Below are 27994 nucleotides of genomic sequence, written 5' to 3' on the forward strand. Positions count from 1 at the left end.
ATGCGTTGCGTGCACAGGAGCAGCAGCAATAGCATCACAACAACCACCACTACCACCATATCTGCTTTTTGAATGTTGTGTTTAGTATAACACGTAGGCTTTCGCGACCAATATTATTCATATTCAACGTTTTTGGGTTAGATCGCGTTATTTATAAATGTGTCGTAACCCTCCACCACCCGACACGGCCAATCAGCAAAAAAAAAGTGTCACGTTGACAAAAGACAAAATAGTTTACTGCTCTAGCCCACCTGTGTGTTTAAGCGTGAAACCACAACATTAAAAAAATTGTAAATGTTTAGTTTCACGCTTCAATACACCGGTGGGCTAAATCAATGAACTATTTTGTCTTTTGTCAACGTGACACTTTTTTGCTGATTGGCCGTGTCGGGTGGTGGAGGGTTATGACACATTTATAAATAACGCGATTTAACTCAAAAACGTTGATTATTAATTGTGTGTTTAGTTTGTTGTCCTTCCCCTGCACCTCAGATGAACCACGTGGAAGACTTTGCTGATTTTTCCAGGATTTTCCTGTTGCGTGTAGCCACTTTAAGATGTTTCTTGTTCATGTTTTTGTTTCGTTGGGGTTGCACCCGAGTCAAGAGCCGCACGGCTCACAGGGTTATACCTAATACATGAAACAGAAAAATGTAATTGAAACGTACGGCGCGAAAGAAGTTCAACGTAGATACACATCCTGGCCGGGTGTGGCACGGGTGTGGCACGGGTACCCGTGGTGCGTCTCCCGCTCCGGCCTCTCGACCACGTGGCCGGGGGGGGGGCCGAGCGAGCGACGTTGAACCACGGCGGCGGGGGTCACTCTCGTGGGGGGTCACTCTCGTGGGGGGCCTCTCTCGTGGGGGGCGGTAAGGCGTGGGGAGGTTGGGGAGGGAGTTCCATGGCCAAACGGGCAGAACCAGTTCGCTCAGAGCCAGACACACACACACAGACACACACCAGCCACACACACACACAGCCACACACACACACAGCCACACACACACACAGCCACACACACACACACACAGACACACACAGACACACACAGACACACGCACACAGCCACACACACACACACAGCCACACACAGCCACACACACCCAGCCACACACACACAGACACACACACACCACACACACACCCAGCCACACACACACCCAGCCACACACACACCCAGCCACACACACACCCAGCCACACACACACCCAGCCACACACACACCCAGCCACACACACCCCACACACCCACACAGCCACACACACACACCCTCCCTCTCTCTCTTCACGTCTCCCCCCCGCCCTTAGCTCAGCCCAGACCTCCTCCTCCTGCACCACCAACTCCTCCCTCCCTCCCTCCACCACCACCTCCCTCACTCAGCCTCCCTCCTCCACCACCAACTCCTCCCTCCCACCACCACCACCACTGGGGGTCCTTACCCTCCCCGCGTTCACAATCCCGAGCAAGCGGAGCAAACACTTCGCTTCCCCACAGACACACACAGGGAGAGAGACAGACAGACTCAAGGAGACAGACACACACAGGGAGAGAGACAGACAGACACACACAGGGAGAGAGACAGACAGACACACAGGGACAGACACACAGGGAGAGACACACAGAGAGACAGACACACAGGGAGAGACAGACACAGGGAGAGAGACACGGGAACCCGAGCGTCGGCGTCGTCTGCTCGATCGCACGCGTGCGCACACGGAACGCCGGGGTGGTGGTGGTTGAGGTTGTGGTGGTTGAGGTTGTGGTGGTGGTTGTGGTGGTTGTGGTGGTGGTTGTGGTGGTTGTTGTGGTGGTGGCGGTGGTTGTGGTGGTGGTGAGAAGACGCCAGCACGGCTCTGTGAGCTCCGTCCTTCTGGCGATCTCGGGGAAATCTGCCCCGCCGTGTTTAATACACACACAGACAGAGAGACACACACAGACACACACAGAGAGACGCACACACAGACACACACACACACAGAGACGCACACACAGACACACAGATAGATAGAGAGAGATATTATATCATAAATAGGTTCCTCTTGAAAAAATTAAAACGTCGAGATTTATTATTTTATTATTTTATTTGGTATTCGCTGCCGCGCCGCGCGTCCGCGTGTGGATTTCCGGCAGCACGTGTCTCGGCGAGGGTGGAGGGGAGATCGCTCACGGTAAGGCGGCGTGTCCGACGGTTCGGGCCGCACCCTGCCTCGCACGCACACGCGGCAACCCTCTCGCGTGCGCGCGCAGCCTCCTTTGCATCTCTCGCTCGCTCGTTCTCTCAGTTGGTGGTGGTGGGTTGGTAGTTGTGGTGGGTTTGTGGTGGGTTGGTGGTGGTGGGTTGGTGGTTGTGGGTTTGTGGTTGTGGATTGGTGGTGGTTGTGGTGGTGGGTTGGTGATGGTGGGTTGGTGGTTGTGGTGGGTTGGTGGTTGTGGTGGGTTGGTGGTTGTGGTGGGTTCGGGTGGTGGGTTGGTGGTTGTGGTGGGTTGGTGGTTGTGGTGGGTTGGTGGTTGTGGTGTGTTGGTGGTGGTGGTGTGTTGGTGGTGGTGGGTTGGTGGTGGTGGGTTGGTGGTGGTGGGTTGGTGATGGTGGGTTGGTGGTTGTGGTGGGTTCGGGTGGTGGGTTGGTAGTTGTGGTGGGTTGGTAGTTGTGGTGGATTGGTGGTTGTGGTTGGTGGTGGTTGTGGTGGTGGTGGGTTGGTGATGGTGGTGGGTTGGTGGTGGTGGGTTGGTAGTGGTGGTGGGTTGGTGGTGGTGGTTTGGTGGTGGTGAGTTGGTGGTGGTGGGTTTGTGGTGAGTTTGTGGTGGTTGTGGTGGGTTGGTGTGTGTGTTGTTACAGTGTGTGGTGTTACAGTGTGTGGTGTTACAGTGTGTGGTGTTACAGTGTGTGTGTTGTTACAGTGTGTGTGTTACAGTGTGTGTTGTGATGGTGTGTGTGTGTTGTTACAGTGTGTGTTACAGTGTGTGTGTTACAGTGTGTGTGTGTTACAGTGTGTGTGTGTGCGTGCGGCTAACACCGGTGACGATAATCGGCACCGATCCTGGGCCTCCCCTAGGTCTACCCAGCCTCAAATGATTTACCTGTTTGCGTTACGTGTAAAACATCGCCACTGGGGGAGACAAAGGCGGCCGGGCGTGGTTGCTGGCCACCCAGCCCCCTCGTGGTGTCGTGCCGACCTTAATAGGTGCTCGCCAACAGTCTGTGCAGGATATATGTGGTGCGTGTGTGCGTCTCCCTGTGTCACCGTGTTGTCAATGTGCGCCCTTGATTCCCCAACTCACTCACCCACCCACCCGGCCTCTCTCCACGTATTTGTTGACGGCAGCAAGCTCATTGTGTGTGCAGGTTTGCCTCGGAGATGCCAAAGTCGATGTTCTTGACCAAGAGAATGAGAAAGAGGGCTTCCCCGAGCGAAGAGAGAGTTTGAGTAGTTTTTAAAAAAAATCTAATTCCTCATCAGGTCAACCAACCACAAACCCAGGGTTGGGTTACTTGGACAGAGCCATCGGGGTTTTTAATTTTTTTTGGAGGGTTTGCATGGACACAATCGTGGTTATTTTTGTTGTTGTTGATGTCTGTGGTGGTTATTATTTCAGATGTTCTTTTGGTGGTGGGTGCGGCCGGTCCCTTGCAAGGGTTTTTTCGCTGGCCTGGCAGGGTTCAATGCTTGACCCCAGGCTCCTCTGGCTTGTTGGTCAATGTTGGTCACTGGTTGGCTTCGGCCACACGAAGCTGTTTTTTTTTTATCAGTGCCAATAACATGCTTCGGATTGTGTGTTGGATAGCAAGGACTCGCATTTGAATTTCCCCGATGGCTCGTGGGAGTCTAATGCGTTTCATGTTCGTAATGAAACGTTCTGACACACTGCCTTATTCATATTAATGACTCGCATCATTTATGCCGGAGATGTTAAAGATTTAGGCCACTGAAAAGTAAGTGCCCGTCATGTTTTTATTTATTAACCGAGGCCCAGCTGGCAATGTGGCCACAGATAATATTGTGCAGAATTGAGTTTATTAACGCATTCATTTGTGGCTTAAATGGGCCATCGTTAAGGGTTTATTTTACTCTCCACGCCTGATCCGTAAACACTTTGGTGGAGATTTCGATTTAAAGCTTTCGTGACTGCAGGGATTCATATTCTTGGTTCTTTCGGTAAAGTCACGTAGAAGGGAAACAGAGGTGTCGGAAAGACAGCGTCCTAAAGACAGCGTCCTAATGTCCTAATGTTAGGACGCTGTCTTTCCGACAGACCTGTTCTTCACCTGAGGACGGCTGCTTGCGTTGTGGCCAAAACGTCGTGAGAATTATGTAATTATGTTTTATTTTTATTATTTTCTTATTTCCCTTCTACGTGACTTTACCGAAAGCTTTAAATCGAAATTTATCTTATGATGTTTTATTTTCATTATTTTATAATTTCCCTTCTACGTGAATTTACTGAAAGAACCAAGAATATACTTTGGTGGAGAGCATAAATAAAGGGGTTTGTTACGCGACACTTTATAACAATGTAAATGTGTTTTTGGCGTGTTGTTATAGATAGACGTGTATTATGCGAACCAGCTGTAAAAGAAAAAGTGATGAGTTAGCAGGAATTGCGTTGCCTGTCCCCGGCTGCTTTAGCTCGAACTGAAGATGCGCGTCTGGGTTGTTGAGTTCCAAGAAGCTGGGAGTTCGAAGCCAAAAGTAATCGTTGCGTTTCATGGTTGAACCCAGAAAACAAGGCAGTTCTTAGTCACTGCTGTCATCCTGGCCAAGTGCTTATTATTAAATCTGTCTGTCCATTGATTTGGTCAAGAAGATGCCAAATTGATCTGGTGCAGTTTCCATCTGGTGCAGTGCACCTCCAAGCCACCATCGGCTCCCTTGCACGCCCCTTTTTGAAAGGAGAGTTAAAGAATTCAAAACTCCGCATTCGTGTGTGGCACCACGTGGCTCGTGCGAGTCTCAAATTGGCCACATGCCGGGAGACAAATGTACGCCGCTTTTGCCGCTGTCCGAGTCTTTGGGAGTCGGGTGGAGCAGCAGTGGGCATCGTGCTACACTGATGGGACACACATGTTGTCTGCCCCCAGCGGAATGTTTGGACAATTTGAAGGTCCTCAAGAGTGCGACTGAGATATGATACAATGAAAAGAAAACAACGTGTCTTGACAGTGTAAAATTGGAGCAGATGTGATGAATGGCTTGGTTTTTTTTCTCCTACCCCTGTGTTCAGTCAATTTAATCGTACAAAAAATGTTTTAAATCACCCGCGGCCACCCCCCCCCACCCCCCCCCCCAGAAAAAAGTTTCCCACAAATGGACAGTTTGAAGGGCAAATGGTAAATTTCATATATTATCTTTCCGTGTTGTATATACAGTGGGGAGTTGTGGCAGAGCGGTTAACGCGGTATGCTATGATCCTGGCAACTACAATTCGATGTTTGCTCACAGCCAACATCGGTGACAATTCGTAACCAGTCCTGGGCCTCCCCTAGTTCGACTCGGCTTTAAATCGAGTACCTGCTGCAATGCGTAAATATCAGCATTGGCAATGCTGGCCGCCCACCCCCTCGTGTGCCGTGTTTCATAGGTGCTTGCTAACAGCACTTGTTCTGACAGTCTGTCAGAGAGCTATAGCAGGAGATCTTTGTCTTTGTATATACAACGTAATCTGCCGCAGCCATGCACTGTGTATGAATTACACTGTCGTGCAAAAGATGCTGTACGTTGGGCTTTTTCAGCTTCAAAGCTCACGCTCTCTACCCATGAATTGTGCTCTGGTTAAGATTACACTGGCCGCAGCCAGTCGCGGCCCTCCCAAAGTGGCACTCCAGGCAGCTTTCTATTAGGAGGAGCCTGCGATCGTATCCACAGAGAGCGTCTTTAGGGTACGGCGATACTGGTGCCGTCAAGAGAACAATTTACAAAAATGCCGGTTGTTTTTACAAGGGCATGGTACTTCTCGATTGACAGCAAGGGTCCCCCATGCATCCTAATGGGATTGCCACCCATGCCTCCGGGTGAAATCCAGGCACCCGCGTTCAATTGGATTTGATTTCCCGCTCGGTTGCACCACCGGGCCCGCCGAGGACAAACCACCACCGGCGACCCACCAGGCGCGGCGCGGCACGGCGAGACGGGCGGTGGGCGATGGCGAGGACACCCGGGACACCCGGGCGCGGACGCTTGGGTTGGGGGGGAAGACTCTTGTTGTTTATGATGAGCAATCTGCGTTGGTCATCGGCGAGGCGTTTTACAGGCCTTGCTTGCGTGCGCGGCCACAGATGTGACGGCTTAAGCAGGCACTTGTGAAGATGGGTCCAGTGCGCGCACACACAAGGCCCCGAGCTTGGCAGCTTGCAGCAGCAGTTTGCACAGCGTCAAGGTAACGGCAGCGGCCGATTTCCCCCGACACAATTTCCTAAAAATTGCCTGCGGTCGTAGCAATTGACAGGTTATCCAGGATTATCGCGTTATTGCTCTTTGGAGGGGGGTCCTCTTGTGTGAACGTCTGCACTCTCATTGTCGGCATGATAATTTCGCTGTGATCAACCGCACACGCAACAGGTTATGCTTGACGTTATATTGACGGTGCATTTGGCCCAAGTGTTTTGATTCCTCCAGGCACAGTGCAGCGTACGTGAAAAGTTAATTTCTGAAATGCATTTCTGCATTCACTTGATAAAATGTCCTATGGACTGGTATGTGTTTGGTTTGTGCTCCTGTACAATGTCGGCTTTCTAGGGAGACCAGTTCCTAAACAAATTCCATTGCTCATGCCCCGGATAGGACGTTGCAAACGCAGCAGTAGTAGGAGCCAATACATATTCAGTACACGTGGGATGAAATTAAATATAGGCGCCGAAGTGGATTGGCTTGTTGTGACTGTTAACGTGGCTGAGAGCGATTGAGGAGGCGTTGATCTCGCGCCTTTGAAGACTTTGGGCTCCGTTGGTGGCGACATAAGCTCCGTCCGTGTTCACAAATTCAAGTTGGAACCGCAGACCGATGGCCTCCAGCAACTTGGAGAAGCCGGGGCGGAGGGGTTATTGGATGACAGCACAGTATGGCAGCGGGGCAGTTCTAAGGGTTTTGGGAGTAGAGCACTCAGAACGATTGTCGTGAAGTCGTCCTTTACTTGGGCGTTGTATAGCAACCAATTAGGACTGCAATTAAGAGAGAACTCAAATGTGTCCACCTTTCTAAATGGCAGTGACATGCTCATAAATACTGCGGCGGTGCCATCCATGCTGGGATTGTCTTGGTGCATTGAGATTCGTGCATGTGTCAAACCACTGATTTATTCCATTAATAAGCCATATTTTCTAAAATCGATAGACAATTACCTTCAAAGTGACACCCAATACTGTACTCAAAATTTAACAACATAGATAAGCAGACGAAATGTCTCTTTGTTTAGTTATATATTTTGTATCTATTTATATCTTTTACAATGATGCGACGATTATTTAGTGTTTTGTATTCGGCTGATTTAGCAATTTTCACTGAGGTTTCCCGATTTGTGCCACTATCCTTGTGAGGTGATGCATCAATTAATACATATGATCAAGCTCACTATTTACACATTAAAATCGTGTGCAAGAATTAAAGCCAGTGGTGTCGCAATTGAGTGTGCAGGCGGTGCAATTGCACCGGGTGGTCATGCCAACCACGCTTCGCCACTGAGCGAGGTTCTTAGATTTGTATATATTGTGGGTAATGAGTTGACGTTGCCACCAACATCGAACGGCTGCTCGAATTCGCGAGAGTCTTAACAAAAGAAAGTATACTAATATTCCGTCGCAACCCCGAATCGTGGCAAATGCATTGCGAAGGGGGGGGGGGTTAAACGTTCCACCAATAGGCATCACGTGAGCACCATGTGGTGAAAATCAACCGTGGTATGTTGGGTGAGTCTGGTCTCCTCCATAGTAATGTGGAATTTCCACCGCTGGCTTGGTAACATATGGGGACGTGCCTTCTCCCGGTGCTGGGTTCAGCTTGACGGACACTTTGACCTTGATATGCAAATTCTTTTGTCAAGGCGCTCTTCCCCCTCCAACCCAGCTTAAATATACGCTCCAAGCCTGGGGTGTTTCATTCAGACGCTGTCTTCCCGACAGACCTGTTCTTCACCTGAGGACGGCTGCTTGCGTTGTGGCCGAAACGTGGTGAGAATTATTTTATTATGTTTTATTTTTATTATTTTATTATTTCCCTTCTACGTGATTTTACCGAAAGAACCAAGAAGATGAATCCCTGCAGTCACGAAAGCTTTAAATCGAAATTTGGACACTTTGACCGTTTCGATCGTCACTTTATTTGGCTTTTGTGTTTTGCCACGACGTTTTCGCTTATTTGGCCCGGCGCACTCGTCCAGATTGGTGAGATTTCCGTCCCGGGTCTATTTATAGCGCCTCGGTGTAGGTCCCTTCGTTTGCGCGGCTGCATTTGCACACGCGCATCATCGCAGACGCTGTAAGCGAAGCGAGCACTGTAATGGCAATACAGAGACGCCTTGTTGGTGAAATGTCCAAGTGTATTTTTTTCCCGTCGAATTCACATGCATGAGAGAGAGAGAGGGGGGAAAAACAACCCTGCGAATTTAAAGGTAAGTGGAATAATTTAATATCGGCCACAGTAGCATGCTTGTAAGAGCGAGGGTTCGTGCGATTATTTTTCCATGGAAGGCGCTCGCTCGGTATATGACGCTAATCAGAAGAGACATCTGCTTCGCATTTAGAGGCTGAGTAATTCCAAGCTGAACAGACCTCTGCTATGTCGAGGGGGGGGGATGGTTTAGAACCACAAATAAAATCAATTAATGAAATCGATTAATTCTCCCGGATACTTTACACAGTCGCCCGCGTGTGCTGTTGTCACTCAGAGGTGGCCCGGGGTGTCTCGTCGCGCGAATACCGAGAACCCAAAGCCCCTCTTTGTCTTGCTCGTGAAAGAATAAAGCGTGGCGCTAACAAAAGACCTGTTTGCATTTGAAGTTGTTAGGAGCAGTCAATTGTGACGATTCCGTTGAGGATTCCTCTCTTCCTCACTGCCTGTGTGTACACGTGTCTTTGGCGACCGTGCGGTTAAAGGTTAACATTTAAGTGAAGGAAGTGTTTTTTTTATCATGTAGCTCGATTTGCAAAATTATCCACTTTGAGGTTTCAATCTCGCGCCCCCCACAGTTTCTGTCCTATTCACAGGTCAGTTTGCTCACACAGGGCCGCTGAAAGTGGCCAGTGTACACAGTAGGGAGACTTGGGTTGAAAGGATTTATCCGTGGCCTGCTTTTGCAAGGGAGGCAAAATGCCTCTCTGACACACAAATACTGTTGTTGTCAAAGTACGCACCAAATTGACAACTGCTTATAAAAGAAGAACCATCGCAATTTTGTTTCCGAGGAATTAGTTGTAAGCTCCAGATTAATGTTGTTATATAAGCCTCATAGTTGTCGTACCATCTCACCAATTTTTTTAAAAGCCAAATGCATTTCCACCGAATTTCATTCCGATTTAAAAACGTGATAAATCACGAATTCCCATGGATCACGAACACCCATGGAATGTGACACTTTCCAACATGTGTTTATCTTCAGGTGTATTTAATTAGCATTGTGATGGGCGATTCGTATCTGTTAGGGAAAATATGGTTTTGTGTATTTTTAAATAAGCCCTTTTGCTCTGCATTTTGAATCCAAGTTTTGGGAAAAGGCTTTGATCAATGTGCCCCATTTTCAATCGCACAAGTCCCTAATAGCAATACAACTTTAAATTAAAGTTGCGTTTGTATTGGATCAAATCTTTCAGAGTAATCGCGACCCCTTCCTTTACAGACAGATGGACGAACAGAGCTAATGCGTACAGATTTTAAACCTAAAGTTGGAAACCGTAAACAAAACATACGCCTGCTGCGCATGGTGCAATCCTGACCATCACCTACTGAAATCCGTTGTGGTGAGATGTTATCTCCCTCTCCTTGGATGCAGGAGGTCGTAGGTTTGATCTCGACCCTGACGACTCTTTATTTGGAGTTTGTATGTTCTCCCCGTGGTCGCGTGGATTCTTCTTTGGGTCCTCCGATTTTTCCCTAGACATTGAGAAACATGCGGTTAGAGTATTTGGCTGCTATAAATTTAAACACGATAAGCCACTTCGTTGACCTATTGCTAAAGAGCTTTATAGCTCAGAGGGCCTTACCTGGTAAAATAGAAAGTTTAGTTGAATCCAGACACTTGTGACGATCTGTATCACAGTGCAGTGGCATGCCGCACCGGTTGGCTCGTGTCAGTTTTCAGTTTTTCAGTTTAATTTAATTTCAGTTTAATTTATTAGGATTTACCCTGTGAGCCCTTCGGCTCTTGATTTGGGTTCAACCGCAACAAACAATAAAATTACAAGATACACCTAAAATTCATTGTACACAAATCTGAACATCAGGTACGTAAACAATAAAATCCTACAGAAAAATCACAAACCCGGTCCATACTGTGTACAGAAAGTGCAAAAAATTCCATTTCGATGTTTGATCCCAATAACAATCATAATACAATACAGATAAAAAAATGTAAGTATAAATCTATACTAAATAAAAAATACGGACCAAACCATGCCCCTATAAAACTTACTAAAACAATGTGGAGGCTGGGGGGGGAACCAGATATTAGAGTCGTGTACCTCGCAGTTCAACCAAGTGCTGAGGGACAGCAACTAGTGGCGGCTGACCATCCGTCTGCATGAAATTTTAGACCTTCGTAGAAACAATTAGACCGTAATAGCGAAAGTCCATCGGACTCGCTTTTGGTCGTCATTGCATAATCTGGTGGGCCAGGAAATGTGCCGCGTGTCGGTTTACGGTTACTGACAGGCAGGAGAACCGTCTGTGAGGTGGGGGGGGCAACACTTTTGGAGGTGACGTCGGCAGAATGATCTGCTAGTGTCCTTATCTCTCCCTAGCTTACGTAAATCGCTTCCTCCAGTTGCCAACATTTTTTTAGTCATAACAGCATGGCACCGTGCTCACTCCCCCCCCTCCCCCGCTTTTGTTTTTAGTTTCGCATTGGTATCACGTGACTGTTATTGCAAAGTAACGATGTGGTGGTTCCTCATTTCCAGTATTTGTTGAATAGACGGGGAGTTCTCGACTTACGAACATAATTTGTTCCTGGGGCGCGTTCGAAAGTCGAACGGTTCGCAAGTCGGAACACAGGAAACGACTGTATATTTAAATGCCCACACTCACACAAACACACACTCCCAGCACAAGGCTGACTCAAGATCGCTCAGTTGAACAATAAAGTCCCGCGGTTCAATTTGCAAGTGAGAGTTTGCGTTTTAAGTTAATGAGATTTTTTTAATTGAAGCTGGTTCGTAAGTGTGGGTTGTTCGTAAGTCGGACTGCCTGTATATATATGGCGGCTCGTTGACCGTGGTACCGAGATTTGTACTCGAGACTGTCCGTCAAGAGCTTACCCTCTCGCTAATGTGTGGGTTTTATTCTGGGTACTCGGGTTATCTCTCCTGCATGTGAAACAATCATGAATGGAATTGGTCAAAACATTCTTCCGAAAAAAAGCCTTGAGGCCTGGCGTGACCATTCCGGGTAAGCACAACTTATTACTTTAGATATTTGTAACTTTTATAGCATCCTGCGGAGCAGATCTAATAACCTGCTCACCTTCTTGGTTCTTTCGGTAAAGTCACGTAGAATTGAAATAATAAAATAATAAACAGGTCTGTTCTCCACCTGAGGACGGCTACTTGCGTTGTGGCCGAAACGTCGTGAGAATTATTTTATTATGGTTTATTTTTATTATTTTATTATTTCAATTCTACGTGACTTTACCGAAAGATCCAAGAAGATGAATCCCTGCAGTCACAAAAGCTTTAATTCGAAATTTAACCTGCTCACCGTAGCCAGAACCACCACCTTCCTGGCTGAGCGACGTTTCTCTGTAGCTGCACCAGCCCTCTGGAACTCTTTCCTACAACACACACGCAGCAGCGTCCATCCACCTTTAAGTAGTAGTTCAAGGTTCACTTGTCCAGGCCCTCACCTGTCCAGGCCCTCACCTGTCCAGGCTCTAACCTGTCCAGGCCCTCACCTGTCCAGGCCCTCACCTGTCCAGGCTCTCACCTGTCCAGGCCCTCACCTGTCCAGGCCCTCACCTGTCCAGGCCCTCACCTGTTCAGGCCCTCACCTGTTCAGGCTCTCACCTGTCCAGGCCCTCACCTGTCCAGGCCCTCACCTGTTCAGGCCCTCACCTGTTCAGGCTCTCACCTGTTCAGGCTCTCACCAGTCCAGGTTGACATACGAGGAACTTTGAGCTCTGGCTCTGCGCCTCAGAGTTCTTGAGCAAAAATTGCATCAGATTTGCGAAATATCCACGGGTTATAAATTGTTGAATAATAATACGTTTTGTTAATTTTTATATTCTGTATATTTTAGTTTCTTCATGTAAAACCACAGATTGATTTTTTTTTTACTGTAAATAAGCGTATATTCTGCAGACTGCCATGTTTGTATATATTTTTTCTTGTTACCCGATGCGTACTTAAACAAGCCCTCACCGCCACAGTGTAGGTGAATGGCACTTTGGCGCTATTTGAAGTGAGTGTCTGATTTCGGTGACCGCTTTTCCACAGCATTTGCTACACCGTGCAGGATTTCCTTCCGCCATTGGGCTCTGATATTCGACGGTGTCAATCCCTCATAGTCTCTCATTATTCTGGTAGGAACCCACTGGTTCCACCAGCCCACAGAGGATTATTGTGTCCGTCCGTCGTGCAGGGAGGGACTGGCTGGGGATGGAGGGGCTGAGTGGGGAGGGGCTGGGTGGGGAGGGGCTGGGTGGGGAGGGTGGGGAGGGGCAGGGTGGGGAGGGGTTGGGTGGGAGGGGTGGGGCTGGGTGGGGAGGGGCTGGTCACCCCGTGGTGCCCTTATAAAACTCAACGTTTAACCTACTCACGCCGGCTTGTACCCGCCCTCACAGTCGGCCATATTTGCGGAATACACCACGCCGCCGTTGACCCTGGCCATTGACCGAGCAACCCAACGTTCCTACCAGCTCCCTCCGCAGGAAAGTGTTTCTCGCTAAACTCGTGAGTTCAAAACCATTTCCCTTGTGGGGTTCCGGAGACGTGATCCGTCCCGGCACGAGCGACGGATCTCATTCACAATTCTGCCGTGCCGTCGTAGAGGTGCACGTGTGACAACGCTTGCTCAGTGGAACCAACCAGCTGCCGCGTGCTGTTTTTTTTTTCTCTTTGGATCCGAGGACTTTTGCCTGACGGCTAATTGCTCGGTGTTGATTGCGGATTACGTTTAATCAAGCCGGCTCATGCTTGTCAAGTGCATCGGACACGCCGGGTTGGTGGCAACGCGCGGTGGAGTTCGCAGAGCGTTTGGGGGCAACCGCCGCGTTTCTCGCGGGTGAACGCGGCTCCCGCCTCGTAGATTTTTTTTTTTCAACCACCCATTTTCAGCCTCGCGTGGATTTTAACAGGCAGCCGGGTGTGACGGATTTCCTTTTATCTGGCAGCTCAAGAGACAAGAGGTGGCTGAATTGCTTTGTGATGAGACGAATATACGGCGGTTCCAAATGTCTTGTCATTCATTGCTAACCCCCACCCCCAATCTCTTTTCGTTCGTCCCTAACTGTGATGGACAGTCCCAAGCATGAGGGAAGCACCGCATTATCAGTAGGAAAAGTGGTGTTTGTCTACGGACCCTCGTAATGTATTTCTACGCCGTCGGCCCGATTTTCATGCAGACGAGCTTAATACAATTGGGATTTATATGACGGCTAAATACGACTGCATCTAAGGATTCTGTCCAGGAAGTGTGGGTATATATCTACTTTATGGAGACATAGACCGTCGGTCATAGCAGAGGAGAACAGGAAGGACCTGAGCCTGGACTGGAACAGAAGCAGGGATTCGTATTCTTGGTTCTTTCGGTAAAGTCACGAAGAAGGGAAATAAAAAAATATAAAACTATAAAAATTCTCACGACGTTTCGACTGCAACACACAAGCAATCATCATCAGGTGTGAAATCCACAGCGAGAAAATTTGAAAAAAGTGAAATTTTCTCGCTGTGGATTTCACACCTGATGACGATTGCTTGTGTTGCAATTGAAACGTCGTGAGAATTTTTATTGTTTAATATTTTTATTTTATTATTTCTCTTCTACGTGACTTTACCGCAAGAACCAAGAATATTAATCCCTGCAGTCACGAAAGCTTTAAATCAAAAAGAAGCAGGGTTGTCAACAGCACAGATGGCTGAGGGAAGGGAGTTCTATAATGTACATAGTCAGCAGATGAGAATGAGCAACCTCCCACGAGACCAACATGGACTGGAGGCTTTAACAGAAATGGTTCGTTATTTGGGTGGCAGGATGACAGAGTGGTAACACTTGGGTTCGAGTCCCAACTCGAGTGCCTTTTTGCATGAAGTTTGTATTTTCTCCCTCTGCCTTCAACGTTCTCAGATTTTTCATAATCAACGATTTTTGGGTTTAGATCGCGTTATTTATAAATGTGTCGTAACCCTCCACCACCCGACACGGCCAATCAGCAAAAAAAGTGTCACGTTGACAAAAGACAAATAGTTCACTGCTTTAGCCCACCGGTGTGTTGAAGCGTGAAACCACAACATTTACAATTTGAGTACGACGTTTCGCTGGTAATTGCATCCAGCATCATCGGGCAATTCGCCAGAATGGTGAGGCTCTGCTGTGTCTCCCGTTCTTATATAGAGCAGCAGCAGGGTGACGTCATCATTAACTCATTAACTCATCAGGTGCAAAGATTTGAGGGGGGGGGTTATTGTAATTATATACTTGATTAGTAATAAGGCTATTGTTACGATGCGAGTTGTAGATTAGTAATCATTTGGAATGTGTTCTATTGTGATTATGCTACATTAATAATCAGTTAGTGCTTGTTTCCCTTATAAGGAATTGTAATGCATCTTATTTAATAATACGCTTCCAGGCCGCACTAAGCCTGTAGCTGTCTGAGCGATTAAAGTTATTTCTGTTTCTCTCAATCTCAATGGATTCTCTAATTAGTCTTTGCCAGTAGTAACTAGTTTTACACAACACTTCAACGTTGTCAAAATCAATTGAGTGTCCCTGTTGACAAGCATGTTCTGCCACTGCCGACAGTTGTGTTTGCGATAGTTTAATATTTCTCTGGTGTTCTTTTAGTCTTACACTAACGTTACGCCCTGTCTGTCCAATATAGCATCTGCCACATACACAATTAATCCGATATACACCTTCTGTTGATAATTTAGGTAATTCGTCTTTAGTGCACGTTACTAATTGTTGAATTTTGTGTACTGTACCAAATCTTACTGTAATGTTTTGCTTTTGCAAAACACGGGCTAATTTGTCAGTTACTCCTGAGATAAATGGTATTTTTATTGTTTTAATAATCTGATCGCTTTCAGCAGTGTTGCTTTGCGATCGTGATTTGGCATTTAGTGCTCTGTTAATTTGAGCATTATTGTAGCCATTCTGTCTTAGTGCTTCTTTAACATGTTTAATCTCTCTCACTAGACTTTCATCATCTGACACTGTTTTAGCCCGATGTATGAGCGTCTTGATTAGAGAGGATTTCTGAGCTGGGTGATGATGCGATTTCGCATTCAGATAGGCATCAGTGTGCGTTTGCTTTCTGTAAACGCTGTGTGTTATTTTACCATTTAGGCCATGCCCAAGTAAAATATCCAGGAACGGGAGTGTGTTATTCACCTCCATTTCCATGGTGAACTGAATGGCCGGGTTTTGTGCATTGAGATGATTTAGAAAATCGTTAAGTGTATCTTTACCATGTGGCCAGACAACCAAAGTGTCATCCACATATCTAAACCAAAAGGATGGTTTTAATGTGCTCGAGGCAAGTGCTCTGGTTTCAAAGTTTTCCATGTACAAATTTGCTATAGCAGGAGATAAAGGAGAGCCCATTGCTGCTCCCTCCCTTTGTTTAAAGAATTCACCTCTCCATAAGAAGTAAGTGTTATTTAAACAATGGTCAGCGAGTTTCGGAATATCTTTTGGTAAATCTGTATTCTTTACCAGTGTATCAAGTAATTTAAGCGACTCGCTCACTGGAACCTTAGTGAATAGCGAAATCACATCAAAACTCACCAAAATATCATTAGGGTTAAGCTTAATATCTTTGATCATATTCACAAGATGTTCTGAATTTCTTATGAATGATGATGTCCTACCGATGTAGGGCTGTATTTGTTTAGTTACATATTTTGCTAATTTATATGTGGCAGAGCCAATTGTACTGACTATGGGTCGTAAAGGGATGCCGATTTTATGGATCTTTGGTAGCCCATACAGTCTAGGTGGTTTTGAAGCCCTTGGCTTAATTAGGAATTGCTCATTTTTTGGGATTAATGAATTTGCAATGATTGCAGTAGTCTTACGTTCCAGAGTATTAGTTGGATCTCGTTTAATTTTAATGTAGGTACTTTCCTCTAATAAATCTTTAATTTTATTATCATAATCGGCTCGTGACATCACTACAGTAGTGCGGCCCTTATCCGCTGCTAGGATTTGAATATCTTTATTTAGACGAAGCTCTCTTAAGGCTTTTGCCTCGTTCGAGCTAATATTTACTTTCGGTATTTTACTATTCTCAATTATTTTGGCAACCTCGTGTCTAGTCATCTCTGCCTCATTATGTGGAAGAAGTCTTACTGCTGATTCTACCTCAGCAATTATCTCATCCACTGGAATTGTGCGTGGGGTAACGGCAAAGTTAAGGCCTTTAGAAAGGACAGAAATCATGTCAGTGGTTAAATTAGTGTTAGTCAAGTTTATTACGGTTTTGTTTTTAAATTGTTCGTTTTTAATAGGGATTTGTTTATTGTAAAGTCTAGAAAATTTGTTAATTTGGTTAGCATTTGTTAGATTAAACACATTATCAGCCGATTGTTGTGTTATAGTATCGATTATATTCCAATCATGCATGGACACACTATTGCTTATATTTAAATGTAAATGCTTTAGCGATTCAGAAATGCTGGATAATTCACTCCTGTTGTGTTGTATTCTCTCTATTAATAATAATTCGCTAGCTTTGTGTAGTATTTTGTTAGCTTTAGAAGACTTTATGTGATGTGTTATTTTAACTGCGTTTGGTATTACCTTCGAATCTCTGCACCTTTTGAGGAACGCCAATGAAGATATCAATTTCATCCGCTTAATGCGGAGCTTCTCCAATTAAATATAAGCAATAGTGTGTCCATGCATGATTGGAATATAATCGATACTATAACACAACAATCGGCTGATAATGTGTTTAATCTAACAAATGCTAACCAAATTAACAAATTTTCTAGACTTTACAATAAACAAATCCCTATTAAAAACGAACAATTTAAAAACAAAACCGTAATGAACTTGACTAACACTAATTTAACCACTGACATGATTTCTGTCCTTTCTAAAGGCCTTAACTTTGCCGTTACCCCACGCACAATTCCAGTGGATGAGATAATTGCTGAGGTAGAATCAGCAGTAAGACTTCTTCCACATAATGAGGCAGAGATGACTAGACACGAGGTTGCCAAAATAATTGAGAATAGTAAAATACCGAAAGTAAATATTAGCTCGAACGAGGCAAAAGCCTTAAGAGAGCTTCGTCTAAATAAAGATATTCAAATCCTAGCAGCGGATAAGGGCCGCACTACTGTAGTGATGTCACGAGCCGATTATGATAATAAAATTAAAGATTTATTAGAGGAAAGTACCTACATTAAAATTAAACGAGATCCAACTAATACTCTGGAACGTAAGACTACTGCAATCATTGCAAATTCATTAATCCCAAAAAATGAGCAATTCCTAATTAAGCCAAGGGCTTCAAAACCACCTAGACTGTATGGGCTACCAAAGATCCATAAAATCGGCATCCCTTTACGACCCATAGTCAGTACAATTGGCTCTGCCACATATAAATTAGCAAAATATGTAACTAAACAAATACAGCCCTACATCGGTAGGACATCATCATTCATAAGAAATTCAGAACATCTTGTGAATATGATCAAAGATATTAAGCTTAACCCTAATGATATTTTGGTGAGTTTTGATGTGATTTCGCTATTCACTAAGGTTCCAGTGAGCGAGTCGCTTAAATTACTTGATACACTGGTAAAGAATACAGATTTACCAAAAGATATTCCGAAACTCGCTGACCATTGTTTAAATAACACTTACTTCTTATGGAGAGGTGAATTCTTTAAACAAAGGGAGGGAGCAGCAATGGGCTCTCCTTTATCTCCTGCTATAGCAAATTTGTACATGGAAAACTTTGAAACCAGAGCACTTGCCTCGAGCACATTAAAACCATCCTTTTGGTTTAGATATGTGGATGACACTTTGGTTGTCTGGCCACATGGTAAAGATACACTTAACGATTTTCTAAATCATCTCAATGCACAAAACCCGGCCATTCAGTTCACCATGGAAATGGAGGTGAATAACACACTCCCGTTCCTGGATATTTTACTTGGGCATGGCCTAAATGGTAAAATAACACACAGCGTTTACAGAAAGCAAACGCACACTGATGCCTATCTGAATGCGAAATCGCATCATCACCCAGCTCAGAAATCCTCTCTAATCAAGACGCTCATACATCGGGCTAAAACAGTGTCAGATGATGAAAGTCTAGTGAGAGAGATTAAACATGTTAAAGAAGCACTAAGACAGAATGGCTACAATAATGCTCAAATTAACAGAGCACTAAATGCCAAATCACGATCGCAAAGCAACACTGCTGAAAGCGATCAGATTATTAAAACAATAAAAATACCATTTATCTCAGGAGTAACTGACAAATTAGCCCGTGTTTTGCAAAAAGCAAAACATTACAGTAAGATTTGGTACAGTACACAAAATTCAACAATTAGTAACGTGCACTAAAGACGAATTACCTAAATTATCAACAGAAGGTGTATATCGGATTAATTGTGTATGTGGCAGATGCTATATTGGACAGACAGGGCGTAACGTTAGTGTAAGACTAAAAGAACACCAGAGAAATATTAAACTATCGCAAACACAACTGTCGGCAGTGGCAGAACATGCTTGTCAACAGGGACACTCAATTGATTTTGACAACGTTGAAGTGTTGTGTAAAACTAGTTACTACTGGCAAAGACTAATTAGAGAATCCATTGAGATTGAGAGAAACAGAAATAACTTTAATCGCTCAGACAGCTACAGGCTTAGTGCGGCCTGGAAGCGTATTATTAAATAAGATGCATTACAATTCCTTATAAGGGAAACAAGCACTAACTGATTATTAATGTAGCATAATCACAATAGAACACATTCCAAATGATTACTAATCTACAACTCGCATCGTAACAATAGCCTTATTACTAATCAAGTATATAATTACAATAACCCCCCCCCTCAAATCTTTGCACCTGATGAGTTAATGAGTTAATGATGACGTCACCCTGCTGCTGCTCTATATAAGAACGGGAGACACAGCAGAGCCTCACCATTCTGGCGAATTGCCCGATGATGCTGGATGCAATTACCAGCGAAACGTCGTACTCAAATTGTAAATGTTGTGGTTTCACGCTTCAACACACCGGTGGGCTAAAGCAGTGAACTATTTGTCTTTTGTCAACGTGACACTTTTTTTGCTGATTGGCCGTGTCGGGTGGTGGAGGGTTACGACACATTTATAAATAACGCGATCTAAACCCAAAAATCGTTGATTATGAACAATATTGGTCGCGAAAGCCTACGTGTTCTCAGATTTCCTCCCATAGCTAAAAAAGTATTAAGACTCGATGAGGCTTTCCTGGGTAAACAGGCGCAGTAATAATAATTAAGCGGATAGTGCTTGGAGTGCAGGAGTGAGATGAGAGGGGAGAGGTAGGAGAGTGCGTGGAGTAGAGTAAGATGAGAGGGGAGAGGTAGGAGAGTGCGTGGAGGGGAGTGGAGTGAGATGAGAGGGGAGAGGTAGGAGAGTGCGTGGAGGGGAGTGGAGTGAGATGAGAGGGGAGAGGTAGGAGAGTGCGTGGAGGGGAGTGGAGTGAGATGAGAGGGGAGAGGTAGGAGAGTGCGTGGAGAGGAGTAGAGTGAGATGAGAGGGGAGAGGTAGGAGAGTGCGTGGAGGGGAGTGGAGTGAGATGAGAGGGGAGAGGAAGGAGAGTGCGTGGAGGGGAGCAGAGTGAGATGAGAGAGGAGAGGTAGGAGAGTGCATGGAGGGGAGTGGAGTGAGATGAGAGTTTAGAGATAGGAGAGTGTGCGGAGGGGAGTGGAGTGAGATGAGAGTTGAGAGATAGGAGAGTGGGCGGAGGGGAGGGGAGTGGAGTGAGATGAGAGAGGAGAGGTAGGAGACTGCGCGTAGGGGAGGAGAGTGAGATTAGAGGGGAGAGGCAGGAGAGTGGGCGGAGGGGAGTGGAGTGAGATGAGAGGGGAGAGGAAGGAGAAAGTGCAGCATAGGATAACGTTCTGCCTATAGCCATTACCAAAGGTAGCTCAAATCGGCAAGGCCGCCGTCTGCTTTGACCATCGCGTCAAGACGTGAATCCTCCGCCGTGCGAGCGACTGCGATTCCGGCGTGTCGTTGCAGCAAATCGAACCTTCGTGTGAGAATCTCTGCAGCATCCGACAAGGTCCCCACCGCCCCCGCCGCCTGTGCCGCCGTGCCCTCTCACCGCAATGTAAAACGCCGCCGGGCTCGTGGGAGCCCACGCGCTTTTCGTCGGAAAAGACCAAGTAATCTCCCGTGACCCGGTTTGAGAGATGGCGCGGGCTGGTCGTGATGTAAACGCGGAGCGACGAGGCGAAACGCGGCCGGGCGATAAGACGCAACATTGTGCCGGCGCGCAGTTTTTATTTACACTGGTCTGCAGCGATTTGTTTTTTTTTACTTGACACATTTCGAGATAGCAGGACTTGATCGTGATCTCAACACGCCACTGCCCAAGGTGAGGTTCGGCCGGGCTGTTACGTTGATTGCTCGGAGATTCATTAATTTCGTGTTCATCGTACCAACTTGGTCAGATCACTGGCGACCATTTGTGTGGTCGCGGGGGGAGCGCCGGGGCACAGGCCCCCTGCCCACGGTCAGTGATGGTGCTTAAATCATCATCATCAGCCGTGCACGGCTTTTGGAACCGATGACGCTGCAGCAGATGAGTGAGGCGTCATCGGATTTACAACGCACTAGCAGTCGCTGTTCTTTCTGCTCCTGATTACTTGGACGATGTATGACTGGAAACGCTTCTTTAGATGTTCGTCATGTCGATCGGGTGTACATGCGCAGGCCTTTTGTCATTCCACTGCTGGATGAGAGCCTCCCCCATGATGTGCGGGTCATTGGGTTTATTTGGTACAATGTGGCTGTAAGTGTCTTTTTTTTTGTTCAAAGGTATTTATCTAAATAGGAAACTAAATCTTAAATTGATTTATTTAATTGAATAACGTGTTATTGTGCCTCTCTTTGAAGTTTGTGGAAATAAGTGACGACCGTGTTTCAACCTGCTGCTCGATGAAGGCCATCTCCATGCCGTATCAAGTTGCGTGCGTTGTTTGACCATACTTCACCACGCTGATCAGTGCGGGTTGGTGAAGGGGCGTGGAGCTAGGGATCGGTTCGGAGCTCCGAGAAACTCGACGAGATTAGGCATTTGGCCGAATTGCGGCCGCCCTTTGTGCAAGGAAACTTTTGCGCGCCGGCTTTGTACGTTGGGTAACGTTTGGACTTTGGTTCTGGGGCAACTCGCGCGCTATCGATCGGAAATGTGTCCCAATTAAATGCCGAGACCTGTTCAGGTCCAATTTTGTGGAGCAGTCACGATCGAAAGTGGCCTTTCCTGCATTTTCTTGAATCAATTATGCAATTACTTGCGTGTCCCCCCCCCCGCTGCCTGCGGAGTGGCAGCGAGAGAGAGGTGAGGTTACAGTGCGACGGTGATGTTTTTTGATTCGTCCAGACTGTGCGTTACACCACCACCTTTGACCAAATCGTGCTGAATGCGATTGACCTCGTCGGACCTCGGAAACGAGGCAGGTTTGAGCCCGGATAGCACCTGGATGGGTGATCACCGAGCACGGCGGCTATGTCGTGGGTGTAAGAGTGGAGTTTCATTTATTAGGTATAGCCCTGTGAGCCATTCGGCTCTTGAATCGGGTGCAACCGCAACAAACAAAAACATGAACAAGAAACATCTTTAAGTGACTACGCGCAAACAGAAAAAAAGAAGTTCAACAAACATACATTCAGTGTAACCCATCGTCCTAATGTACATATATTCTACGCTGTCTGTCTTTGCCAAATCCGCAGTGACCAGTTGTGGTGAAGTATGGTTAAATGGTTGGATCCTGCGATTAGCACGGTTGGCTACGTACGGTGCAAAAGAAGTTCAACGTACAAACAATCCCCGTGGGGGGTGAATTGCAGGGTGTGGGAGAAGCCCCCTCATCCAGCAGTGTCATTGACAAAAGGGCTGTGCATATCCACGCCCAGGTAATCGGCCGCGTAGCGCATGCAACCATCACCGTGATGGCGCAATCAGCTCATGTATGCATATGTACGGACATACATGCACGTGTACACCGTCACTGTGGCGATCACAGTGCGATGCTTGCAGCAATCGCTCGGCTTTTTTTTCATTGTAAATTCCGAGACTGGGCTCGAATGCTCCCCGGCTCGAAGGAGTGCATGCATATGATGTTAGTTGTTTCCCTTATTTACACGGGAAAGTCTCGCCGAGTCTTAAGACTTTTTTCAGGAGGGTCCTGGTCAGTTCTTTTCTTTGCGGTAGAGGGTGACGTTGCTTCTGTGTAATCCCAAATAGGTAATGTGAAGGTAATTTGGGATGATTTTTTGTAGCTAATTTAAGAACTACAACTAACTCCTATTATTTGACCAGGTGAGGCCCGCTTGAGCTATATAGCTCTTTTTCAGAAGCGACCTCACCACAAATGATTATCACGTGGACATTTCTGGCTGAGATCCAGCAGTTGTACACGCTCACCGTGAATTGCAGTGACGACCAGAGCACAACATTGTCGCCAAATGCTGAGGTTTTTTTCTCCATTCCTTTAATTGTAAATGCTGAGACTGGACCCCCAGCCCCCCCTGGGTGGGGGGGGGGCTAGGTTGGCCGTTGAGGCCCACATGCCGCATCGTTAGGGGGCTCTGGGCTGTGGCCGAGGCAGCAGGGCTTGGGATTATTGCTGGGCTTTGGTCTCCTTTTACAACCTCACCTCGATGACAAGTTGGGGCACGTCAGAGAGAGAGAGGCAGCTTGTAGCAAATACGGATCGGTCCATCTGGCGGGTTAGGCTCTTCTCTTGTGGAGCACCTGGGGTCAGGGAGAAGCGTGCGTCATGACGGTGGGCAGGCGGCCCTGAATGTGCACGTGACTTTCAGCTGGTTTATTTATAAAATGTTTGAATTGCCTTGTCGCGAGATGAAGCAATTTCCTTTTGGAACTCTTGCAGGAAGCTTTGCACCATCCTGTGACGTCGATTTCACTCTGGAAGAGATAGCAATAACAGACCCACTTTTTGAAATTACTTCATTATGCTTCCAGTTATTTTTCAGTGGGCACTTATTTTTCAATGCATTGCAAATTTGTATTCGTCACTTGTTAGTCAAACAAAAACATTAACTCCATGAGCTGGAAAATGGACCATCTTGTTAAAAGCCAAATTTAAAGATGATTGGTTTTTTTTTCTGTCATTTTGACTGAGCTGAGTCCTTAAAACTCGCTACACTTGAGAACCCGGTTTAATCACAGGGTCGCTGACACCCAAATTCACCCCCAGGATCTCAGCACTGCCAGCTCCATGCACACTGATGCGGCATTCATACCACCACTCCCCAACCCCCCCTCCGAGACACCTGGCCACTTACATTTTTATTTTGTTTAACCGGTTAAGGGCTCAGACCAGAACGAGTCTCATTTTAAAGGGTAACCCTTGGTCGCCAAAATGACAGAACTTTACCCCGCGCCTCCCACGCGTGTCGTTTCTACATCCACGGTTAAAATTCAGCGAAGGTCTGTGTCTGCGTGCGTCGAGGAACGTGAGCAAAAAATAATTGCGCACACCGGCACACCGCATCGAGCATAGCTCTCGCTGTGGCTTTGGTTATTAGACACGGTGCACACCTAATTTCAGTTCACCGGCAACCCAGAAATTATTCGGTGAGAAATGAAGCCCGACAGCCAGCATCTATGCGCACACACCGCAAAGCGAAGGATTCTAAATGGCAGGCGAGAAATACACGGGCGGCAGTTTTTGTTTCGTAAGCGCACGCGTGTTATGAATCGTGGTGTGGAGTAAATAAGTACGCGTGCGAGCGGAATACAGAGTTGGCATTGCGAACACACGTGATCGATCCCATTCGGCGTTCTAGCTTGCGCCGCCACCGCCGGTTCACGTGTGACTCTTAAAAATTAATTCCCCCCATCCCCAAAAAAGAAACCAGACTTGTTTGTTTTTCTTCAAACGCACAAAACAGTTTTTTGGGCGTGTTCCGAGCGCTGAACTTGGCACGAATATTTCTTGGGGGGCTGTGCACAGCTGCTGCGGCTCAGCCAAAGCAGCCTCCCCCCCCACCCTCACTCCTCAGGAACCAGACGTGGGATTGTGGTTTGGTGGCAACTTAAAAAAAAAATTCCCCGTTAGCTCGGCCGGCCAAATCGCATGCCATCGTTTATTAAATGTGGAGTTTTTTTTTTAAAGTAGACTCTCTGCATAGGCAAGGCCGCTCCCATTCATTTGAAAGTCTCGAGTTTTTGAGTGCGGCACGACGTCGCGCAGCATGCTGCCAAACGCGGCTTTAGTTGCGCTGGACTTGCAACGCAGATGTCGCCGGTTCGACTCCCAGCGCCAGGCACGACAGTTTAAATAATGGGTAAAGTTTATTAAACGGCACCCCTGTCTGTCCGCCTAACAGTGTCAACTGGTACACCAAATGGAAATAATAAATAATAAAAATAAAACATAAGAAAGTATATTATTTATTATATAATAAAGTTAATGTATTTTGTAAAATTTTTATTACTTTATTATTTCCATTCTACGTGACTTTACCGAAAGAACCAAGAAGATGAATCCCTGCAGTCACGAAAGCTTTAAATCGAAAAATGGTACACCAAAGTTAGTCAATCGGCAATTTCGCGTGTAGTGGGGTAAAATGTCCCTTTCAATATATTCGCATATCCAACCTATTCACATATCCGCCCGTACCTCAGTTCCCCAGCTAGACAGATATACGAAGTTGTACATCTTCTTGGTTCTTTCGGTAAAGTGACATGACTTTACCGAAAGAACCAAGAAGATGAATCCCTGCAGTCACGAAAGCTTTAAATCGAAGTTGTACATGTCTGACTTTTTGTGTGTGTTGAGTTTGTTGTCCTTCCCCCGCACCTCCGATTACCACGTACGGTGCGAACGAAGCTCAACGTACACACATACACACACACAATACGTGCTGTACACATTCTCGGAGCGGTTATTTTTGTGTTGTGCACCACGGTTACTCTCGATGTCGTTGTCGCTGTCGCGGTTTCTGTTTTCAATGAAATTCGTGAGGAATTAAATTTCCCACGCAGGCAGTAGTTATGAGTCACATTAAACGTCTAATCGGTGCCACTTACCGCTTTTTGTTGGTTATATGGAATTTCTCCGGCGTGGTATGTGAGTAATCCGCATTGTGCGTAACCTGAGGGCTTCGGCTGGAATGTTGTTTTGTGTAGCGATGCACATAGCTCCTGGCAGCCTTACCGTTACATCTCAACAATGGGAAATCGGTGGAAAACGGAGAAATGATGCCAAACGGGTAATAATTAGCGCTGTCGCCTTATCGTGTGCCCAATGCCAATACCCGCCATTTGCCACTTAACGACGGTGACTTCACCACGGCGCCTGTGCCAGGCCAGGTGCACTTTGAGGCCACGTGAAGTCTTGAAGGCTCGCTGACAGGAGGTCTCGGGACAGACCCAGGTGCCATGGGTTGGCAGACTGAGATGACTGGTAGATGCACCAGCTGTACCCCTCCCTACTGTGCCAACTTGTTGTATTTTAGCCGCCCGGCGCTCCAACTGCCCAGTAGCATCGTCCTTCACGAGCCTCCTCCATCGAGGCCGATCTTGACACCGCTGGTACCGGTCGTCGGCAAATCCACTCAGCTCCACGTCCTCCCGTACCACATCAGTCCATCTCTTTTCCAGCCCGTGTCGTGCCCGTTTGTCCAACCCCCTGTCCACGCAAGTAAACTCATTTGACCATGTGCTCAATATCTGCCGGGCAATCGTGATGTTTGCGCTGCTTAATTTGGGCACGCTATCTGTCGGAGTGGGCAATTACAAGGCGGTATATACATATCACGGCGTGGCGACGTGAATAAACACATCGCTGGTATTATCGCGCACGAGCTATATATTTTGCGCTTGCACGTGAATAAAAGGACCACGTGGTTATTCACTATTATTATTATACACTGCACAACCGCGATATTGTGTTTGTGCAATTATGTCGGTGGATGTTAAGGGAGTTAATTAAAAGCTTATAATTGTAATGATAAGTGTAGACTATCCCCTACAATATATAATTAGTATTTAATAGCGTGATTTTAAACCATATTTAGAAAAACTTGTTAATGTGTTATGGTGTCACTTTTTATTCGATGTTCGGCCAATCTGATCAAACTGCGAGTTAAATAGAGGTTAAGATGTATGTACTTTTCAAAAGGTCACGAATGGTAACCCATCCCCGTGAAGTCGTTTTTATGGAATATAATCTCGCGTTAATATAGCTGGAAAGATTAAAAAAGGTTCACATTTCAAAACACAACGAATGATCGTCACCAACATCAGCCATAATCTCTCCACTGCTAGATGAAGGTCTCCCAACACTATTAATATATTTTGAAAACCTATTTCTTAACAACAGCTTTTTGTGTTTAGTTTGTTATCCTTCCCCCGCACCTCCGATTAGCACGGTTGGCGACGTGCAGTGCGAAAGCAGTTCAACATGCGTTCGTACAATCAGTCATGATTCACCGCACGTCACCATGCTGGTCATTGTGGGCCGGTGAAAGGCGGCGTCCCATGACTGGGTTCTGATGTCCGTCGGCACTGGCGTAAGCCGTTGCCAGGAATCAAACTTTTTTTTCACTGGCTTTGCCACCTCCTACCGTCCTGTGATGCAACAAAACCTCTGGCACGTGCATACAGTTTCATCGCTCCATCTCTGCGCAGGACGTCCGTGGTAAAATGAAGCGGAAAAAAAATCCCAACCCCTTTTTTTTACGTTATGCAATCGATTGCCTGGAATGCTGCCACAGCGATGGTCACGGGTTAGCACACTGGACTTGCTATCCAGAGGTCGCCGATTCAATTAAAACTCCCTTAAATGCACAGTTTGACACATTTGGGGGAAATTTCTTAAATCTGCCCGCCTCTATCCACCCCAATTGTTTATAATAATGGGCACACCACAGTTAGTCATTGGCAGGTCGGGTTTGGTGGGATAAAGTGTGGGTACTCCAGAGGTCGCAATCGGGTACCCGATACCCGTAACCTACCCGATACCCAGCTACCCGTACCCGGACGGGTACGGGTACCCATTTGCGACCCTGGTGCGGCCAGGTACGGGTAGGCCGTGAGTCACTGGTGAGTAACCGTTTGTCACTCATTTCCCAACGTCTTGTCTCTTCTCACAATTCAAGTTCCTAGAATCAACCCACCCGCGGCTGCAACATGGCTTCATCCCAGAGGTCGCAATCGGGTACCCGATACCTGGCTACCCGTACCCGGCCGGGTATCGGTACGGGTACCCGTTTGCGACCCTGGTGCGGCCGGGTACGGGTAAGGACTCAAAACCCGTTTGCGACCTCTGGGGTACTCCCATCTCTTCCAAGAATGTCTGGCCAACGTGGAAAGTAGGCCAAATACCCCATAGAGAGGGGGGTGGGGGGCTCTCTCATGGAGGGG

The 27994-nt window shown here is 46.6% G+C and overlaps 1 protein-coding gene across 2 annotated transcripts in view; it reads left to right on the forward strand.

The window, feature by feature from the left end:
* Positions 1-1420: 1420 nt before the first annotated feature.
* The window catches only part of LOC144733540 (rho guanine nucleotide exchange factor TIAM1-like), a 112546-nt gene continuing 85972 nt past the window's right edge, over positions 1421-27994 (forward strand). For both annotated transcript variants that reach the window (XM_078615508.1, XM_078615509.1), the window contains exon 1: positions 1421-2168. The gene's annotated coding sequence lies outside the window, so the exon portion shown is untranslated. The remainder of the gene's footprint in view (positions 2169-27994) is intronic.

This window comes from Lampetra planeri, chromosome 47, assembly GCF_965212315.1.
Source record: "Lampetra planeri chromosome 47, kcLamPlan1.2.h2, whole genome shotgun sequence".
Lineage (NCBI taxonomy): Eukaryota > Metazoa > Chordata > Hyperoartia > Petromyzontiformes > Petromyzontidae > Lampetra > Lampetra planeri.